Here is a 20,456-nt window from a genome sequence, read left to right as displayed (position 1 = left end):
TAGTAGTTGAATTTCTATAAAGATCCCTGGAATGTAACTGAACATCAGGAAACGTAAACTTCATTCTAATCTACTTTGCTGGACTTCACGAATTCAATAAAGATCCCTAGAGAATTACAGTATACATGGCAATTTTTTATGTATATCAATTATTAGCAGCATCTATTAATCATGAGAAAGGGATTACTAGTCCTAGATAACATCTGTATCCCAATATAACCAATAAACCTTTGTTATGCAACTTTTTTCTTTTTCTTCCCTACTTTATATCTCTCACTGAAATTTATTCATTAGGTATAGTATGGTGATATTGTAAAGTTATAATCCTGGGGGATTTCCCATTCATTACATTTTTTCCAGAATCTTAAATAATACAGTGAAAGAATATTATGTCACAAAAACTTACCATCATCCTCTCCTGAAAAAAAGTTATAAAAGATAAGTATTATAATTTATTCCATCTTTACTAAGTATCAAAAATATACTGTATGTGTCAATTTAAAAAGTCATAACTTTCTGATTGTAATTAACTCCATTACTGTTTTTCTCAGGAGTTAAAGATTCAAATAGTGATATATTTGCCACCCATAACAAAATAGGAGAATACTGGCACAAGATTGCAAAGGATCTCAATTTTTAAAAATGTGTTACTTCTTCTTGCTTTTTGTTAAAAGTTATAGGTTACTTTAAAAGAATGTGTTTTACACCTCCCAGAATAAAAATCTCTAATTAAACAACATAAACTGAGAACAGGTGATTGGATGCAGTTTTTTTTTTTACTAAATCAGACAAGTTGCATTATTTCTGATACTTATTATTTAACTGAAAAGTGGAAGTGATTTCTTATGAGGAAGTGCCTTCCCATTCAAATCGGAATTATTGTTTGCAGAACTGTGCTTTCAGATGTAATTGCTGATTATGCACAGCTATCATATATAGCTAGGTCTCAATGTCCTTCATTAACTGATGAATGTATATTTGCCAAGTTGAGTTGAACAAATATACATTAAAAAAGCCTGGATAATAATAAAAATGTTAGTGACAATATCTCTAATACCCATCAAACAACATCTGCCTTCAAATCCTTGGGAAGGATTTGGTAGCTGGATAAAAATGCAAAATCCAGTCTAAACACCTGGCTGATTGTGCAACAAACTACAATAATGTTTTATTTAATAACCAATATTCAGAATTATTATATTACAATTGCAAAGGATTTAATGACTCACCCTTGATTGATGCCAGTGGATTTAATGGACGATATACAGATCGTGGCCTAATGAGAAAAATATGGTAGTTTATGTTTTGGTAATTTAAGGAATTTTAAATTTCAATATAAAATAATTTTGTCCTCTATTTTCACTTACTTAAAGCAATTTTCTTCATAGATACTGTTCCATACTCTCCATGCGGAGGTCCCTTTGTATCCAGTGTATCGTTCTGGATTCAACAGCAAATCCACATATTGAGCATCAGGTGATCTCTCATCTAATAACAAAGAAAAACCAAACTGCTTAATTATGAATTGGAACATGCAACTTGCTGACACCTTCAGTATAAGGAGCTATCTTGATGTAAAAGATCAAATTACAGCAATACCATATAAAAGCATTTATGAAGAAATTAACAACATTGTGCATTTATATTTTTACATTTTAAATGTGAGTATTGTAAATAAAATGGACATTAAATGTAAATATGTAACTATTTTTAAATATGGCATATTTATATTTTATTTTGTATTTTTATTACAATTGAACGAAATACAGGTAGTCCTTGACTTATGACTACAATTGATCCCTAAATTTCTGTTGCCAAATGAGACATTTGTTAAGTAGGTTTTGCTCCATTTTATGAACTCTCTTGCCATACTTGCTAAATGAATTGATTTAGTTGTCAAGTTAGGAATATAGTTGTTATGCGAATCTGGCTGCCCCATTAACTTTGTCAGGTCACAAAAGATGATCACATGACCTTCAAGACACTGCACCCATCTTAAATATGAGTCAGTTGCCAAGCATCTGAATGTTGATCACATGACCATGGGGATGCTGCAATGGTTGTTAAGTGTGAAAAATGGTCATAAGTCACTTTTTTTCAATGCTGTTGTAGCTTTGAATGGTCACTACATGAACTGTTGTAAGTTGAGAACTACCTGTACATGTCTATGTTTTTGTACTGAACGACTAGTTCTCATCTGGTTTTCTTCTATATTGTGTTATTACATTATAAGCTGCCCAGAGCTGGTTTAGAGTTAGACAGCAATGGAATTTAAATAAATAAATACATACAACAGAAAGTCTGTTGTAACATTTATTGTAAAATGTTAAAAAAGTAATGAGGTACTGCTACTACTACTAGAATAATAATAATTATTATACCAATAATAATTACCAATAATTATTAAAAGTGTTTGTTTTTCTCTGAGTCTTAAAGACCCAATTTGATTTTTATGTTCATTCAACATAACCGTATGTTGAAAATAAGCACATATAAAAGCAATTTAGCCACATAGCAACATAGTATACATCTATGTGACATCTTTTCATGTACTTGAAAGAATCCTATCATATGTCTTGTCAATCTTTTCTGCAAGTCAGAATATTGCCACTTCTTTTCATCTCTCTTTGGAGGACAAAGTGTCTTTATTTGTCAGAATATTTCTTAAAGTATAATGTCCAAAACTGGATATGAAAATAGCATATCATCAAAGCACAGAAAAAAATGGAACTATTGATTCCTTGATTTGGAAATAACAGAAAAAATTCTGTTGATGCAATTTGAAATTACACTTGCTTTTTGTAGCCACATGTGCAAATTTTGTAAGGATTCCAAACCTTAATTAAAATGTTGAAGAATATGCATCTCTGATTGTATCTTATAGCAGCCCATTAATTTTATCAAGAATCATTGATGACCACTTAGAATATAATTTCTAGTCTAGCTTTCCATTCTCTTAATTATTTTGCCAACCAGATTCCTGTTAGATTAACATACTGGATTAGTAGAGTTTGCAATTAATGTTATACTTAACATTAGCCAAGAAAGTAATAAGAGACGGTAAGCCCAAAGGTTTATTTATATTTGGAGGATTATTACAAATAAAACTATTTTAAGAGCATTTAACACGTTCAGTTTTTAAAGTACATAGATATTAATTCTAATTTTGTTTATTTAGTTATACAGTGAAGAATATATGACTCAAATTTTACCATCCAATTCACAAAAATGGTCCTGGGAATCATCATATCTGGCCCAGTCAATGAAAGCTTCTTTACTTTGGTTACTATGTGAAAGAGAGATAGAAAAAATATTAGCTATGAACTAAATGCATTTATTTTTATATAACTGTCAACCTCCATAGAAATCAGAGATTACTTAGGATTATTAGGATGAACCTGAAAAAATATCTGTTATAGTCCAAACAAGCTTTTACAGAAGCTCATAAAGACACAAATGATTAAAATTAAATACATAGATCAAGACAAGAGAATAAGAATAGCATAAACACCTACCGGTATATTATTTTCCATGTAGTAACAGAGCCAGCAACCACTTTAACTATTTACAATAACCATTAGAGTTGCATAGTTACTGTACAGATGCAGCAGAATTAGATTACATATTTATGCTACATCTGTTGCAATATATAACTGATTCCTCGTTATTGTTGTTCTATAGTTTTTTTCTGAACTCATTAAAATTAAGAAAGTTTACATCTAATACTAGAACCATCTGACCAAAAGTAATAAGGAGGTGATGAGTCAAAGTGAGATTCATTATATATTGCACTAGAATAGTTTTAAGAAATTAAGAGGCAGTTATTTTGTAGAATTTATCAGGTTTCTGATGCATGTATTCATCTGATGTATAATTTCAATTGAACTGACACAAATGTTTCAAGCAAAAGGTACATCAAATATGAAACTATTTTGTTTCCTCAGAACATAAGGAATAGAAAATACAGAGAATCATTAAATAAGAATTATGTCTTCCACTAACACTGAAAGCATAATTACCTTAAGGTACTATTAATTGCACCCAGTTTGTTAGCCTGTTCACAGTCTTCACGTTCTTTGGTATGATTTGCTATCTTTGAATACTGAAAGACAGAATATGTAATCTTTATATCTCCAATACCAATATTTTTAGATAAATACTTGCCAGTTATTTATCTAAAGTATCACTGGCTTCAAAATAGTACTTAATTTTTCAATACATTACTATCATCTCTTACAAATCCTGAACTTTCTGCTGCATGTGTTCCCCCAAATCCCTCGCTGTACTAAAGAATTATCATAAATCCTTAGTCCCATAAGTCCCAGACCTGAATGTATTTTTTTAAAAAATATGAAGATTATAGAAGGAGTTCTCTGAGCTTTTAACGCACTGCAAAACTGTTTGCAATGTTTACTTCAAGAGACTAACATAACAATAGAATAATATAATTATTCCAGTGCTTACATATTTCCCTAGACAATTCCTTAAGTTATTTTTAAGCTAAAATTTATATCAATTTTAACCAGTTTCCTATCCTATCCTGTTCTATTTAGAATAGTTCTATTTAGTCTCTTGTTACCTTTGAAAACAGAAAAAGAGAGGCAGGTGCGGGTGGAGGGAGGAGAAATATCAACTCTGTTTCTATGACAAGGAAATATAATGAAATATACTACTGCCAGCTATAACTACTAGAAGAGAAAAGCAATATACAAACAGCAAGAAGAATGCTGGCATTGGTTTTGCCACTGAGTAACATAGCACAAGGTTACATCAGAATTGAGTGGCGGCATGAGTGGATAGCAAATTCTCGGTTTTATACATTTACTATTTGCCATATGTAAGAGAGGGTATTAGATTATTTTGAAAGAAATCACTTACTTTGTTAGCACTTTCAGCTTTAATTCCAACTGGAACTTTACTCTAAAATAAATACAAGTAATGTAAGCATTTATCTTTACTTTTTTCCAAGCAATTTTCAACCCCCAAATAAATGAACTAAAGAAAATTCAGAATTGGAGCCAGTCAGGAAGACTAGTTGTGCATTAATTCCACAGACAAATAAATTGACTCTTAAGAAACTTTCATTTACGATCTGACAGGTTTTGATGTCTGCATGCCTATTTCAAGGGAGTCAAATTCAACCAAAGGCAAAGGGATTTCCCTATAAAATGCTTAAGAAAAACATGATAAATCCAATTAACATTTAAATCAGGAATACCTATACCATAGCCAAAGTCTACACAGCATTTATGCAAGAGAATGCGGATTTAAATCATCATTCTGTCACTGACATCCACATACATAAAATCCTCACAGTCACAATAAATATGTTGTCAGTAGAATAGTCAATCCAATAGAAGAGAATATATGTAGCTCAGGGTTGAACTGTGGAGTTCTTGGTACTCTCTGAGCTAGGTTGCTTGCTTGTAGATGTTTCATTACTCACCTAGCTATCATCACCAGTGGTAGTGAATGTGTATATATATCTATAGTAGCTTGCCCTGCCAATATTGGTAGGGGTGTACTTTTCACTTGACAGTTCCTTGATTAAATAGCAATAAAAATAAACCATTTTTATATACAATTCAAAAGAGACAATAAAAAACTAAGAAGGAAACAAAAAGAGGTTAATCACATAGAGAGATGGTTTGGTCTAGTGGTTAAGGTCCTGGCCTAAAAACCAGAAGACTGTCAGTTCTAGTCCCACCTTAGGCATGCAAGCCTCTCCTCAGCCCAACTCATCTGGCAGGATTGTCGTTGTGAGGAAAACAGGAGGAGGAAGGAATATTAGATAGGTTTGCCACCTTTAGTTAAAAATAACTATGTGAGCGTGAAGGCATCCATATAAATTTCCCAAATAAATAAACAATAATAAAGGTGAGAAATCAATCAATTAATTAAAAAAAGACCAGAACACATTCCTTCCAGCAGCCAACACTCAGACAAATAATCAAGCAGAAAGCAATATTCTAATCCAAGGAGAAAACCAATAACATCAGGACAAACTGCTTTATATGAACTGTGAGAAAATATAATACTCACTGTCACCAACGATATTACCTAACTGCAATCCAACATCTACAAGCAAACAAAACTCAGAGAACACCAAGGACTAGAAGAGTTAATATAGTATTGTTTCAGTTTTCTCCTTTGTTTTGAAACTTACCTCAGGACAAGGTTCTACATGGCAATCTCTGATAGAGCAATGGCCATCATCAGCCCAGAATGGACATGGTCTTTTCAGATTAACCTTGAATAACAATTTGTAAATGTCATTCATATGTTTGCCTTTAAAATTATGAGACTAAACAAGTTGAACAAAAAGGGAAAAGCTCATTGGAAATAATTAGAAGATTTTCTGAGAGTTCATTTGAAACAGAGGAAATATAGCCCATGCCAAAAATCTAGTAACATAGGTATGAATGCATTATCACATCCATTTAAAATTTGACCGTTATAATCTCCAGCAAAATACTGCTACTTATTATTTCCCGTCAGTCCGTTATAATCTCCAGCAAAAAACTGCTAATTATTTCCCATCAGTCCTTCCGTTATACTTTGTGTATTTCATTAATTCACTAAGAAAAACAGTATATTTCTTTTTACTAGTTAAAAGGTTTCAGACTAGTTAGTAGTTACATTTAAGCAACTTTTCAAAACATCTTGCCTTGAATGTAATGTTTCCAAATATTATCCATCCCATCCGCAATGGATTTTTATTGCCACAAATGAAGTAAACTACCAGAATGTGTTAGGCAGCTACATTTGTTCACAAGCTTCATGCAGCTGCTTTGAAGGCTTTCCCTGCCTATCTCTTTGGGCACATTTATACACAGCCACTTTATAGTACTTTGTTGGCTGCCCCAAAGGGTCATCTGTTCATGCACACCCAGAGAACCAGGAAAGACCTCCAAGGGGGATGCAGCTGCTGCCTAAGGAGAGGCACTATCAAATGCTTTGCATAGTCCTAGTCCTCTCTTCCCCCCCACTACCTGGATCTCTTTTTAAAAATATTTTAAAAAATGACTTATTTCTTCACATCTTATTCTTTATTTTTTCATTCCTTTCTTTGGAGAATTAAAGCTAGGTTTCAATCAGCTTTATAATAATATGCCATTTTTACTTTACCTTGTAATACCTGAAGTAGTCTCGTTCTTGAAGTTTCTGTATTTTGGGAAAGATCTTAAAATTGTTGAAGTCATCTATGCTTTCTATGTCACATAAGCAGTCATCAAGTAATCCTGTTACCTACGAAAAACAAATACCAGCAAAAAAATATATTTATACTGGAGATTTAGGTTGCAAGAAGAAATGATTAAATATAGTAAGAAGCAAGAGGAATTTAGATAAGAATTTAATTATTTTAACTGATCCAGTTATGTTATAAAATCTAGAACTAAAAAAGGGAAAATACATCATTTGGTCTCTTTATATTTAAATAAAAAGAAAATGTTTCACAATTGGTCTTATCTTCATTATAACAACAAATCAAATGAAATCTCTTTTTACCTGTGTAAACCATTCACAGTACTAAACCACAATAACTAATTAGCACTAGACAACCCATGCCATGTTGGGTCATCGTTTCAAAGATATTTCCTTACTTAGAGAAACCGAATGACCAAGGGCAGGCAAAAAAGCAGTGAGTGCAGGAGAGACTTCCAACTTCCTGCCACTTTTTCCATTGAGTTCCCTAGTGGGAATCTGGGAGGGAGCATTGAAAATCCCCTTCCCTTCCCTTCCCAGCAGGTAAATGGGTCACTGCTGCTGGATGGGGAAGGGAGTGAGGGATTGGCTGGGAAACTGTCACACAACGCTGAAAATAAATAACGTGTGACCATTGCATCACCCCAGCAACAGCCAATAGCACTGAAGCAGCCATAATTTCCAAATTTAATTCCACTGGGAATCAGGGGTACTGGATTTTGGACACATTTTGTAAATTAGCCCATTTGAGGTAGTTTGGTTTAAAAATTGTTGCCCTATGATACTCTTTCATTCAGTTAAAGATCACAACAATGAGAGTTTTAGTAGTATGTAGAGTAATATTTTATACAATGTTTAACTATAAGAAATGAATTCAAAATGTAGCTAAATTTCAAATAAGCAGTATTATGTTAAAATATTTGAAATATTTGTCCTGTTCTTGTACCCAAACATTAAAAGAATAAAGCACTTATTAGATATCAGTAGGTAAGTAGACAAAAAGTATTTCTATCATGTATGGAAATACTTCAACAATCTCCAGTTATCACACGATTATTGAGTTGGGAAGGGGACATTTCTGTTGACAAAGTATGCTACTCAAATGGAAAATTTAAATGCTAAAGCTTAAGTGGAAACTGTACTCAGGTATTCATGGCTGAGACAGGGGCATCCATCAGTGTCAAAAAGATCAAAATAGTGGTCACATCTATGTGACTGAAGTCATTTTGGATGTGTTGCCTAGTTGTAGCCACCATTTTGCCTGATAAGACTGAATGAATAGTGATAGACTGAATATCTACAGCACTGACAAGAAGGCAAATGTGGATCTACTGTTTGATGTCTCATTAATTTGCAATAGGAAAATAACTCCTTTTACCTAGCAACAAAATGACCTCTGACATGTTACACAAAGATAGCTTTGAGGGACAGTGTATTGTATGGAAAAGGGTTATACAGTTATTATTTCAAATTCTCAAATAAAGGTGTGTGCTTTGCTTTAGATCCTGTTGGGTAAATATTAGGGAAATAAGTAAAGAGAAAAGTAGATCTTCCAAGCCTAGTTTCATCTCTAATCTGTAAATTTTACAGCAGTACTTAAATGATTTTCGGTGGTCACTATACCTGCAACTGTCTGCAGAGGTCCATCTGCTGGCCCAGGTCAAAGCCCACTCATTGCCCCAGTTCTCATCTCTTCCCCTTTGATATGTTGACAGTAAGCTAAAGACTTGTTGTCTCAGACTTGCCTTCTTACCTATGCCCATAGCCAACTGGTTCATGGGAATGGATCAGTGGCTGAAAACTGGTTCTTTGAGAAGTCATAATCCAAGTCATAATGTGAATGTTAACATTCATACAGCTGGCAATACTGAACAGATCTTAAGCGCAGTTACTGATTGTAAGTTTTCATCCTCTGTGCTACATGAGATGAAGTTTTTGCAAATGTAAGCAGGAAATACAATGAGGAATCACTGAAAATGGGATTTCAAGAATGATGAGCATGGTTTTGCTTAGAGGTGTTGCTGTGACATATAAAAATTATTTTTTATTAATTAAATTTATTTGCCACCTATCTTGTTTTGAAATGATGAAATCATAAATAAATACTATTTAGAGGGTAGGGGCCACAACAGAGAGGGAACACTTCCTAGGTCCCACAAGATGGCAACATTTAATTATGGGGACCCAGGACTCACCCACTTTGTTTAATCTTTAATTATATTTTCCAAACATTTCATGATGGCAAAAAGTTTGAGAAATGCTGGCCTAACAACTTTAATTCTCTTTAGCTCTGTGTAACATTGGCAAGTATGAATTTGGTAGAAGTCCCCAGAATATTTCCATCTCTATTTAGTATATGCGCATATTGAACTAAAACCCTAAAGTGCTTTAATGAACAACCAATAAGAAATAACCACATATTCCTTCAAAGCAAGAAAACTTAGCCTTTTTACAAGGAAAAAAATGATACACTTCCAATTATGCACTGACTAGACTCAAATAGATAAAAAGATAATATCTCTTCACAGCATCTAACTCAGTGGTTCTCAACCTTTTTAATGCCGCGACCCCAACCGGTTGTAAGTCGAGGACTAAACCGGTCGTAAGTCGAGGACTAAACCGGTCGTAAGTCGAGGACTAAACTGGTCGTAAGTCGAGGACTACCCAACAGGTCGTACGTTGAGGACTTTCCCTGCCCGGGAGCGCCGTGCATGCGTGGTTCTGCCCCCTGCGCCGGCCGAGGCGTAGCTGGCAAGTGGCAGAGACGGAGCAGGCCGACCACCAGCTGGCCCAGCCCAAGGGAGGTAAGGCACCCACCAGAAAAGGGGGGAAAAATGGCGGACAGCCTTGCTTGGCGACCCCCGTGAAATGGTTGATCGACCCCAAATGGGGTCGCGACCCATAGGTTGAGAACCGCTGATCTAACTATTATATTTGCCTCTGCAAGATGTGCTTGTAGTAATTAATTTGAACTGTTTTTAAAAAAGAGACATATTAATGAAGAAGGCTACTATTGCTGAATAAAACAGAGAACACTGCGCTCAAGTTTTGCTTGTGGTCTTCCTACCGATACGCAGATTGAATTGTGACAAAGGAATGGTAGACTAGATAGGCCTTTGTGTGGTCCACCACAACTCTTATGTTCTGGAGGAGAAAAAAAACCTCACTGTGTTTAGCATGATTTATCATAAAGATATTTACTGGCTTATCAGCTTTTCAAGTAAGCTGCATATGCTTCTGAAGACAGTTTCGTGAAAGATTTGGCGTATTCTATACAACAAAACTGAAGGCAAGTTTAAGCGCACTTCACACAATGCTGTTATTTTAAGCAGCTATTATAAAAACTGTGTTTACAAATCTGCATGTCACCCAGGTACATTCATGAGGGAGATTGTCTCTAGACAATTAACAGACTCTGTGCAATACTATTCATACTTGTACCCATTTTGTGAATTCATATACTACATTTCAAGAGAGCCCCCCCAAAAGTATTTCTAATAGGAAAGCATGGTTAAAAATAAGTTTCTCAATAACATTCTCAATAGTTTGAGCAATGCCAGGGGATTTATGTAAAAATCTGTCTTTTTAATCAAGCATCCTTCATTTTACGCAAGCATCTTTCATTTTATATCTGACTGTCTTGGAGACCCAGCTTTCTTAGAAGCACCTGTTTCCCCAAAGAGGGAACTGGATCAAATAGCCAGAAAGATGGGGCCGCTCTTACCACATAGCTCTTCAGTCCGTTGACATTTAAACTGACTTTTTCCATGACATAATGAACTTTAAAAGGATAATAAATATTAAGCACGCAAAGGTTTCCTTCCTCTATTGAGCAAACTTTGCACTTCATTGACACAGAAATACAGCAGAGCTTCCCCCTTTTAATATAAAGGTCCTTCATTCTCCCTCTCTCTACTTCTTTCCTTACAGGATACATTATAATCCTAGTTGACATTCTCTTGGCTTAATTACAAATCAGCTTTAAACACCGGCTAACCTAGAGCAAAGAACACCCCCCCCCCCAAAGAGAGATTTCCAGGAGGTTTCAGCGAGTGAGTCGAAGATGGTTCCACTTTCTCTCGCAACTCTCTTGATCTCAACTCCAGCAGGAAACTCCTAAAAGGTCTGACACCCCAAGAACACTCCAGATCCCGAGGTCTTTTTCCGAACTTCCCCAACGGGCGACTCCTCTCACCTGGGCCTCTATCGCACACCAAAGGCAGCCAAGAGTCACCGCTGCCAGCAAGAGCCGCGCCGCCCGATCCCTCTCCCTCTCCGCTGCAATCCTCCGGACGATTCCACTGCTGCTCATGCTGCAGAAGCCGTTCGGCGGGGCCCCTGGGGGGCCCGTGCCCCGCGCCGCCGCCTTTGGGCAGCCAGGAGTACGGGATGTCCGCTGGCACCACTGGGGGGATGCCTTCCCTGTCCCGAACCCCCACTCTGCCGGGAATGGGACCTGTCAGGCGAGCGGGTGGATGCGCTCACCTCCTCCAGCCGCCGCCGCCGCCCTCACTCCTTTCCCGGCGCCAGCCCACACACACACATACACACACACACACTGCGAAAGGAGAGCAGGCGCGCGCTTCACCAGCAAGCGCTTTCCTTTACATAGGAGGAGGAGGAGCAGTAAGCAGCAGCAATCACAGAGCTTAGCCTGCGCAAAGCTTCTTGGGAAACGTAGTACACCAACCATCTCTCGTCCCGTCAGCTTATCTTTCGGTCTCCACAGTGTACTGTACTCGAGTGACGAGAAGGGAGGGGTCAAGAGAGTGGCCAATAGGAAAGAACCACGCGCACCTTCAAAACAAGAGGAGGCAGTTTATAACCGTCAACAGAAGGTAGAGGGTCTAGAGGGATTTGAAGGGGGGGCGGGGGTGTTCTTGCGGGAAAGGCGAGGTAGTGATTAGCTTTGGGAAACATTTTTGTGCAACATGATCCTGCCTATTCCCGTACAACTTTCTTGGGCATCAGTGTGTAACAGCGAGCTCTGTGTCATTTCCTTAATATAGATGGTTTCCTCCTCATGGCTCTTTAGGAATATTTTACATACACTGTTAAATTATCTTTCCAAATATTAGGGATTCTGTTAGCAGACGTTCAATTCAATTTTAGAATGCTGATAAAATAGAAGCGCTTTTGTGATTATATCACAGGAAGATGGAAGCTTTGAAATAAGTTGTAACTACAGTTTTTAAAGTACTGTTTCAATGTTCATGTGCCACACAACCAAACTTTTCTATACACAAGTTAGCGTGCTTAAGGAAGATAATCAAATATGTGGAAATACCTCTTTATGAACTTCCCACTTGTGATGGTGAAACATAAATGATTTTAATAAAATACACATAGTCCTCAACTTACAACCATTTGTTTAGTGACCATTTGAAATTATAAAGGTACTGAAAAACGTGACTTATGACCATTTTTTACATGAGTACTGCATTATCACCATGGTCATGTATTTATGATGGAGTCATGTGATCATCTTTTTCAACCTTCTGACAAGCAAAGGCAATGATGAAGCTAGAATCACTTAATAGCTTTGTTACTAACTTAACTACAATAATTCACTTAGCAATTTTGGCAAGAAAGGTCATAAAATGGGGCAAAACTCACCTAACAACTTGTCTTGCTCAACAATAGACATTTTGGGCTTAATTATGGTCATAAGTCGAGTACTACTTATAATCTGTGTAGACGATGTTGTGCTGCTCCAGAAACCACAACATAATACTAAATTAAGTTTATATCTGAAGCAGCCTTTAACATGGTTTGGAACCCTATTTGGTGCTTGATTCATTTGTGGAGAAAAAGCAAATCTTTTTTTTTTTTAAATGATTTTCATAGATGTTCTTTTCCATCCCTTTTTTCAGTGAACCTGAGCATTTGTGTTAGACAAATGCCATGGTGAATTTATAGCTTTATTGTTTGCTTGGTTTTGATAATTTTAAAGATAACCTCAGGTTTTTGAGAGTGCACCTGTTACTTTCCCTATTACATAAATATTTCCATAAAGATTATTATTCAAATAGTGTCCCTTTTCTCTGCTATTCTGTATGTATTTAACCCTGCAAGCACATCTTTCTTAGCCTATTCTTAGTACAGTGTCCTTAAGTCTTGAATCTGGGTCTCCTTACTGCTAGTCTACCATTAAACATTGATTATGCTCTCAAATAAATGCCAACTCTTAGCAACTAAATACTGTAGATTTTTCCCATGAGGATCTGTCACCATATTGGTCCTTCAAGCTTTCCAATGGTAGTACAGCTGAATTCATGCTGCTGGTTGTCCTCTTTTCTTCCACCTTTCCTGGCATTACAAACGTGTCAAGAAAGCTAGGTCTTCATATAAGTGTTTAAAGTATAATCTTTGAGGGAGATCAGCAGTACAGAAATGTGAAAAATAAATCTGTGCATCCAATGAGAACTCTTGAGTCGATTTCTTTGATGATCTATTTATTTGTTTTGCTGGCTGGTATTATTGGTGTAGACTTCTTCCATATCAATATTCATAAATGTCAAAGGTATCAACAGTCTTTCTGTTCTAAGTTTCTTCAAAATCCAATCTTAAGTACTAAACCATACTGATTTTTTGCAGCTGAGCCTTTTAAAAATAATTGATAAAGATCACATGAATTGACAGTATTATTTACATTATTTAAGTCTAGTTTAGGGTAACTCTGTTTAAACTCTAGCACATTGAACCATGGCAACCTGTGTGTGTGTGTGTGTGTATATTCTGTGTCTTATCTCATAATTCAGACATCCATTATTCTTTACTGCATGTGGAACCAAATTCTTATTTCCTTGAATTCTACAACATAGACTACTGTGGAGTGTTTATGATTGTTTCTTTAATAGACCAAAATGTTTGACTGGCCAAGTGGGGGAGCATACAACTATAGCAATTGTTTTTTTTAAGTGTCTGGCTGTTAATTCTCAGAAGTTAAGAGGTCCTAAATTTAAAATTAACCGTGCTGCCTTTTCCTCCTCTTCCTCTTGCTTCATTAAACATTAAATGTCACAGAAGGTTCTGCATAGTGCCCAAGGGTAAAACAAAAATATGAAAGCTGTACAGGGAAAGATCCAATTGCAAATAAGGAAGAATTTCCTGACTGTAAATGTTATCAAGCTGTGGAACAGTCTGTTCCTGGAACTGAGCTCCAAAGGGTCCATTTCTAATGAAAACTAAATTCAAATTTTATATGCACTCAATATTTAACATTCTGGCCCAAACCACAAAAGCTTTGCTGTAATAAATAAAGCAAAAGTAAACTACTTATTTGAACTCTCTTTATTATCCATTTCAAATTTGCTAAAATATGTAGAGCCCAATTTTCTTCTTTGTAAGATCTCAGTGTGTACATGCAAAACAGAACAGCCTTAGTCATACCTTTTCCAAGGCTGTGGTTAGAAAAGCCAGTGACTAGTTAAAAGGTTGTATGAGACAGAGAGTAAAATAATGGTGGATATATATCCCTATTAAACAGCTTGAATAATTTAAGGTAACATTCATCATGTCATGTGAATCAAAGTGGTGTAGAATCCATATAATGGGATGCAAGCAACTTACTTGCTGCAATTCCTGGAGGGTACAATTGCTTGCTTTTTATTACATATAGTTCAGTAGTGAAACTCTCTTTAATGGCTATGTCTCTTAGTTAAAACTCATTTACCTGTGATATACTTGTATGAATATTAAATAGACTATTTAAATTCTTCACCATTAAGTGCTTGTCCATGTGGTATTTCTTAATTTGTTTGGCTTCAATGAAAATCAAATGGGAAAGGAGAAAACTGAATTACAAAGGATAGACTCATTTAAAAGAAGAGTACTTTTATGACAAATGGATGGAATATTTTAAATCTCAGTCATCCAGGTCATGGTTATCCCAAGGTGCTTTTTCAAAAGGCACCTGGACTTTGTTTTTACTTGAAGATATTTTACTTCTTTAGTTCAGAAGCAAAGCACCTTTGGGACAATATTTAAATAATTCTCAAATTAACTAATTCTTTATATCACTATATTACGCATCATCTTTACAGTTCAGAAACATCGATTCTAGTAAGTTAAAATAATCTCAGGTGTTAACATCACTTTTGGTTAAGTTGAAATTTCCATTAATTATAATGAAAACAAAGACATTTTTATGCTGTCAATCAAAAATACTTACAAAATGTCAAAGTATTCAGAATATAGATATAGCCACTATTCAGATACCCAAAATATAGCCTTTCTCATGATCCCTTACTTCTGATTAACATAATACAAACTATTTTGTGAATGTTGAAAAACATTGTTTCCTTAATGTGTGACATGTCTTTTTCCATTTTATGTGTTTTGAGGACTATACTATAGAGCTGAAAACCAAGACAGTAATATTTATTCAGATACATAAAAAAATAATAGGGTTGGAAATGAACACTCACTATTTATTTTGTTTTGCTTTGGTATTTTTGTGTTTGTATATAAGTTTATTTTATCTGGGTAGCAGAAATCCAGATAAATATTACATAGCATTATAATGTTAGAATTTTCTTTCCTGTTTATTGTTATTCAGTTATTCTCTAACTTTTTGTAGGCCATATGAAGCACGACTGTGTGTAGCATATATATGGCCATTTAGAAGAAAAATATTTATGAAACATTTGTAAATTATTTAACTTTTAATTAGAAATACAAATGCATACATAACCGTGAGTACACATAAAGTAGCCATTTACTCAATCCAGCTAGAATAAACTATAATGACTTGTGTTTTTATTCTTTCCAAATGTGAAACTCCTTGACAGCAATAACACTTGATTTAGCTTTATTATATTGGTTAGCTGGTATGTAATAGATGGGGTAGCCTTCTATAACATAATGCCTTCCCTCCCCACCCCGTGGAAAAAATATCCTGAGTTTTGAGTGATATACCAGAGAATAAAACATAAAGTTACATTTTATGCCTCCAGAATATATCTATATGTTAAGCAGCACTTCATTTTCATCATGGCAATAAACTATTTTCTTTAAAACAGAAACATTATTCCAGTGCATGTCAGTTTCTTATTTTTATATTAAGCTTTTTAGGAACAAGGCAATAGGTGTTTGAAGCTCTTAATAGTACACATAGTTTGAAAACCTAAACTGTAAAAGGAGTTTAAACCAGTACTTAAAATATAGTACTCAGTTTTAAAGTTAACATTGTAAACAACAAAATCAATAGATCTAATTCCTCTTCTCATGCTGACTAATCATTGATAGAAGTGCAATGATCATTTAAACATTAAGCAACACTATGTTCTGTATGATAACATCTTGCTGCCCACAATTATAATTCAAAAAATCTTTGACAAAGTTCCATATTTTTATGGATTGCAACTGGTTTAAAAATTCTGAATAGATAGCTATAAGAAGTGGATTGTTCAAAAAATTGATTTTGGACCAATGCTTTTGAATTTACTTACAAAGTATCTTGAGTTACAAGTAAGCAGGGTGCTAGCCAAGGCTTGGATGATGCTAAACATTTTGGAATAGTATGATTGTAAAGACATCCATAAGAGTCTCCTCAAACTGAAGATAAATAGGGTACAATTTAAATATAAAGTAATGCATATTGAGCAAAAACTACTGTACATATAGATTAAGAGAGTCTAAGCTGTATATAAGTAAACAAGAAAAAAATAGGCATAATAATGGATGGGTTTATTTGATTTAGTGCATGGCTGCTGTGAAAGGGCAAATTCCATAGTATGGATCATTAGGAAAGACCTTTAAAATTGCTAACAGTGTACAGCTCTTAGACAAATAGATACCTTTGCATGTGCAATACTACCTACAATTTTGCCTTCACGTTTGAAAACTACAGTAAACTACAATAAGAACTGGAAAGGAGGAGACAACCAGGGATTGTAGATTAACTTTGGCTTGATCCAGCAGAACTAGCCTCATGTTTTAATTTCTTACGATGTCATTGGTTAGACCTAATGACTATTGACATCACTTAATTGAAAAATCTAAACAGCTTCAAATACTTGGGAAGCATAATCTTGAGTGATGGGTCTTTGGACAAATAAATTGACTCTCAAATTAGCAAGACCAGCAAGGCCCACGAGTGGCTGCATACTAGAGTGCTCAATCAACAAAACATCCATATCTCCATAAAGCTAAAAGTGTACAGAGCTATGGTTATCCCTCCTCTCCTATAGGAATATGATTGCTGGACTCTGTATCAAAGGCACATCAATCAATTGGAGAAATTTCACATGTGCATTCTCTGCTCCATCCTCAGCATTTGTTGGCAAGACTGTGTTCCAAACTGGAGGCTTTGGATCATATGAAGTCCACCAGCATTGAGTGCTTGATTATAAGAACTTAGGTGAGATGGCTGGGACATGTCATCAGAATGGATGACCACTGTATGCCTCACCAGTTGTTGAGGGTGAAGGTTCATTCTCCAAGCTTGAGGGTCAGTTTCCGAATGTTTTGTTATCAGGCTAGGTAACATCTTCAGCTCTTATAGTGCATTGGAGTGTCAACTCTACAACGAACCTGGCTGCAGCCATCTTTCTCGTTCTAGGTTGCCACATGAAAGGGAGGGGATGCGGAGTATGTTTGCTAGTTTAAACAATTCTGTGTCCCGTGGGAGCCAAGGTCATTCTATCAGTTAGCTTAGAGCAGGGGTGTCCAAACTTTTTTCAAAGAGGGCCAGATTGGATGAAGTGAACGTGCTGGAGGGCCGAACTCTTTCCTCTCTTTCCTTTCTTTCCTCTCCTCTTTCTCTTTCCTCTAACTTTCTCTCTTTCCTCTCTTTCTCCTCTTTTCTTCTCTTTCTCTTTCCTCTCTTTCCTCTTTCGCTCTTTCCTTTCTTTCTCTCTTTCTTTCCTCTTTCTCTTTCCCTCTTTCCTCTTTCTCTTTCCTCTATTTCTCTTCTCTTTCTCTCTTTCCTCTTTTTCTCTTTTTCTCTTTTCTCTTTTTCTTTTTTCCTCTTTCTCTTCTCTTCCTCTCTTTCCTCTAACTTTCTCTCTCTTTCCCCTCTTTCTCTTTCCTCTCTTCTCTTTCTCTTTCCTCTCTTCTCTTTCTCTTTCCTCTTTCTTTCTCTTCCTTTCCTCTTTCCTTTCTTTCCTCTCCTCTTTCTCTTTCCTCTAACTTTCTCTTTCCTCTCTTTCTCCTCTTTTCTTCTCTTTNTCTCTTTCCTCTATTTCTCTTCTCTTTCTCTCTTTCCTCTTTTTCTCTTTCCTCTTTTTCTTTTTTTCCTCTTTCTCTTCTCTTCCTCTCTTTCCTCTAACTTTCTCTCTTTCCCCTCTTTCTCTTTCCTCTTTCTCTTTCCACTTTTTCTGTTTCCCTCTCTCCTCTCTTTCTCTTCTCTTTGTCAAGCCCCACAGGGGCTTGCCACTCACGGGTGAGGGTTGGGGGACCGCCAGCCGACTGCTGCCGCCGCCGCTGCCGCCGCAGCCACCCAGCCCGTTGCCGTCGCCGCAGCCGAGCAGCTTGTTCCCGCCCCCGCCGTAGCTGCCCAGCTCGTTCCCGGCGTCACCCCGGCCTGCGGAGCTCCCTCCCCCCCTCCCTTCCGTTCCCTGCAGCGCTGCCTGGCGTGCCCGGGACGGGAAACCCCGAGCCGCTGTAGCCAGGCACGAGGGGGAACGCCAGAAGCCTCGTGCAAGGGGGGGAGGCCTGGCGACGCTGCGCCCTGCCGGGCGCTCACTGACAGGGCTGGGGGGGCGGAGGCTGCCAGGGAGAAACAGCCACATGCCAGCAATCAGCCGGAACTGCTGGAGCCGGCCGGGGAAAGCCGCGGCCGGACGGAGAACCGCCAAGGATTGGTTGACTTCCGGGAGGGGCGGGTCCCAACTGCCGGGACAGTTATAACCACAGGGCAGATGGTGGCTTGCAGCTGGGGCGCAGGGCCAATGAGGAGCCCTGCGAGGGGGCAAGTCCCGTGAGAGAGAGAGTGAGAGAGAGAGAGAGACAGAAGTGCAAGTGCAAGTGCCTCTGTCTCTGTCTCTCTCTCTCATGGGACTTGCCGGAGGGCCGTGGGAGGGCCGCATTTATATAGAGCAGGGAGGGCTGTTCGAGGGCCGGATTAAACCGGGCCACGGGCCGCAAATGGCCCGCGGGCCGGACTTTGGACATGTCTGGCTTAGAGGGTTGGGCGTTTTGTTAGAAAGCCTGCCAAATTATTCTACTGAAGAACGTAGCCGAATGCATAGCACTGGGGTGGGAAGTTTGACTTTATAATAGGGTAACTCTTTGGAGGGAATTTCAGACTTGGTTTCACTTTTGACCTTGCTGATATTTTGTAACCAATTAACATGTTCTTTGAGGAAACTTCTAGCCTCGGAATTCTGATTTAATTGGTCTTAGCATCAGAACCATGACATGGAGTCTGGGAAGATATCTCCAGGCTGACCATGCAAGCATTACATAGTCATAGACAGTTTAAAAATAACCCATTTGCCACTTTAACATCCAGCCAAGCGAACTTCATGGTATCCGTAGCAGAACATCCAGATTCAGCCATAGTTTCATTCCATACAGCGTTAACCTCGTGAACTCTCAAGCTTCCTCCTTCCGTTATATATTCAAGATGGACAGTGCTTAATATTTATTTGCTATGTATATGTAGCGGTGTGGGTCTATACATATGTTGTACATAGTATATTTAGGTGTGTCATGTATGTGTTTCACTTTGAGAGCGGGCAACTAAATTTCATTTTTGATGTGTGCCGTTGTGCCCACAGTAAAAAAATGACAATAAAGGTTATCTTATCTTATCTAGAAGCTGCAGCTCCAAACAGAACACATTGGTGAGCCCTGCACCATGAAGTGTCCACCAGGCTCCCCCAAAAACTGATAGAAAACTATGAGCAGCATCACAGAATAACACCCACAACTACTACAAGAATTTGGATTTCCAGTGCCCCCATTGTATTAGACTCTGTACTGCCAGACTGGGACTGCAGAGCTACCTCTATGTCTAATGATGAATTGCATAATAGTGTGTCTTCTTCGAATCTGACAGACTATTTAGAATACTGTATCTTACTCTTCTAATCATGGCTAATTACAAAAAATCCTTAATTTTATTTTTAAAAATTAATTTGAAAGAATAAATCTTAAAAGGCATTTTTATTTTTAAGCCCAAAATTACAATTTTCTACATGTGCCACTTTTATTGGATTGAGAATCACTAGAAAGCACTGTCTTATTTGCTGATACAGAGGGCTTGGCATTATACAGTGAAAATCTAAGCATAATTTGTACTG

At 36.9% G+C, this 20,456-nt stretch overlaps 1 pseudogene; it reads right to left on the bottom strand.

Moving 5' to 3' along the window:
• LOC107293650 overlaps positions 1-11,531 on the bottom strand; it is a 24,460-nt pseudogene extending 12,929 nt beyond the window's left edge.
• Between the last annotated feature and the right edge of the window lie 8,925 nt (positions 11,532-20,456).

Source organism: Protobothrops mucrosquamatus, unplaced genomic scaffold (genome assembly GCF_001527695.2).
Source record: "Protobothrops mucrosquamatus isolate PMUCROS unplaced genomic scaffold, P.Mucros_1.0 scaffold1681, whole genome shotgun sequence".
NCBI classification, from domain to species: domain Eukaryota; kingdom Metazoa; phylum Chordata; class Lepidosauria; order Squamata; family Viperidae; genus Protobothrops; species Protobothrops mucrosquamatus.
This window is presented reverse-complemented; position numbering and strand designations above follow the sequence as displayed.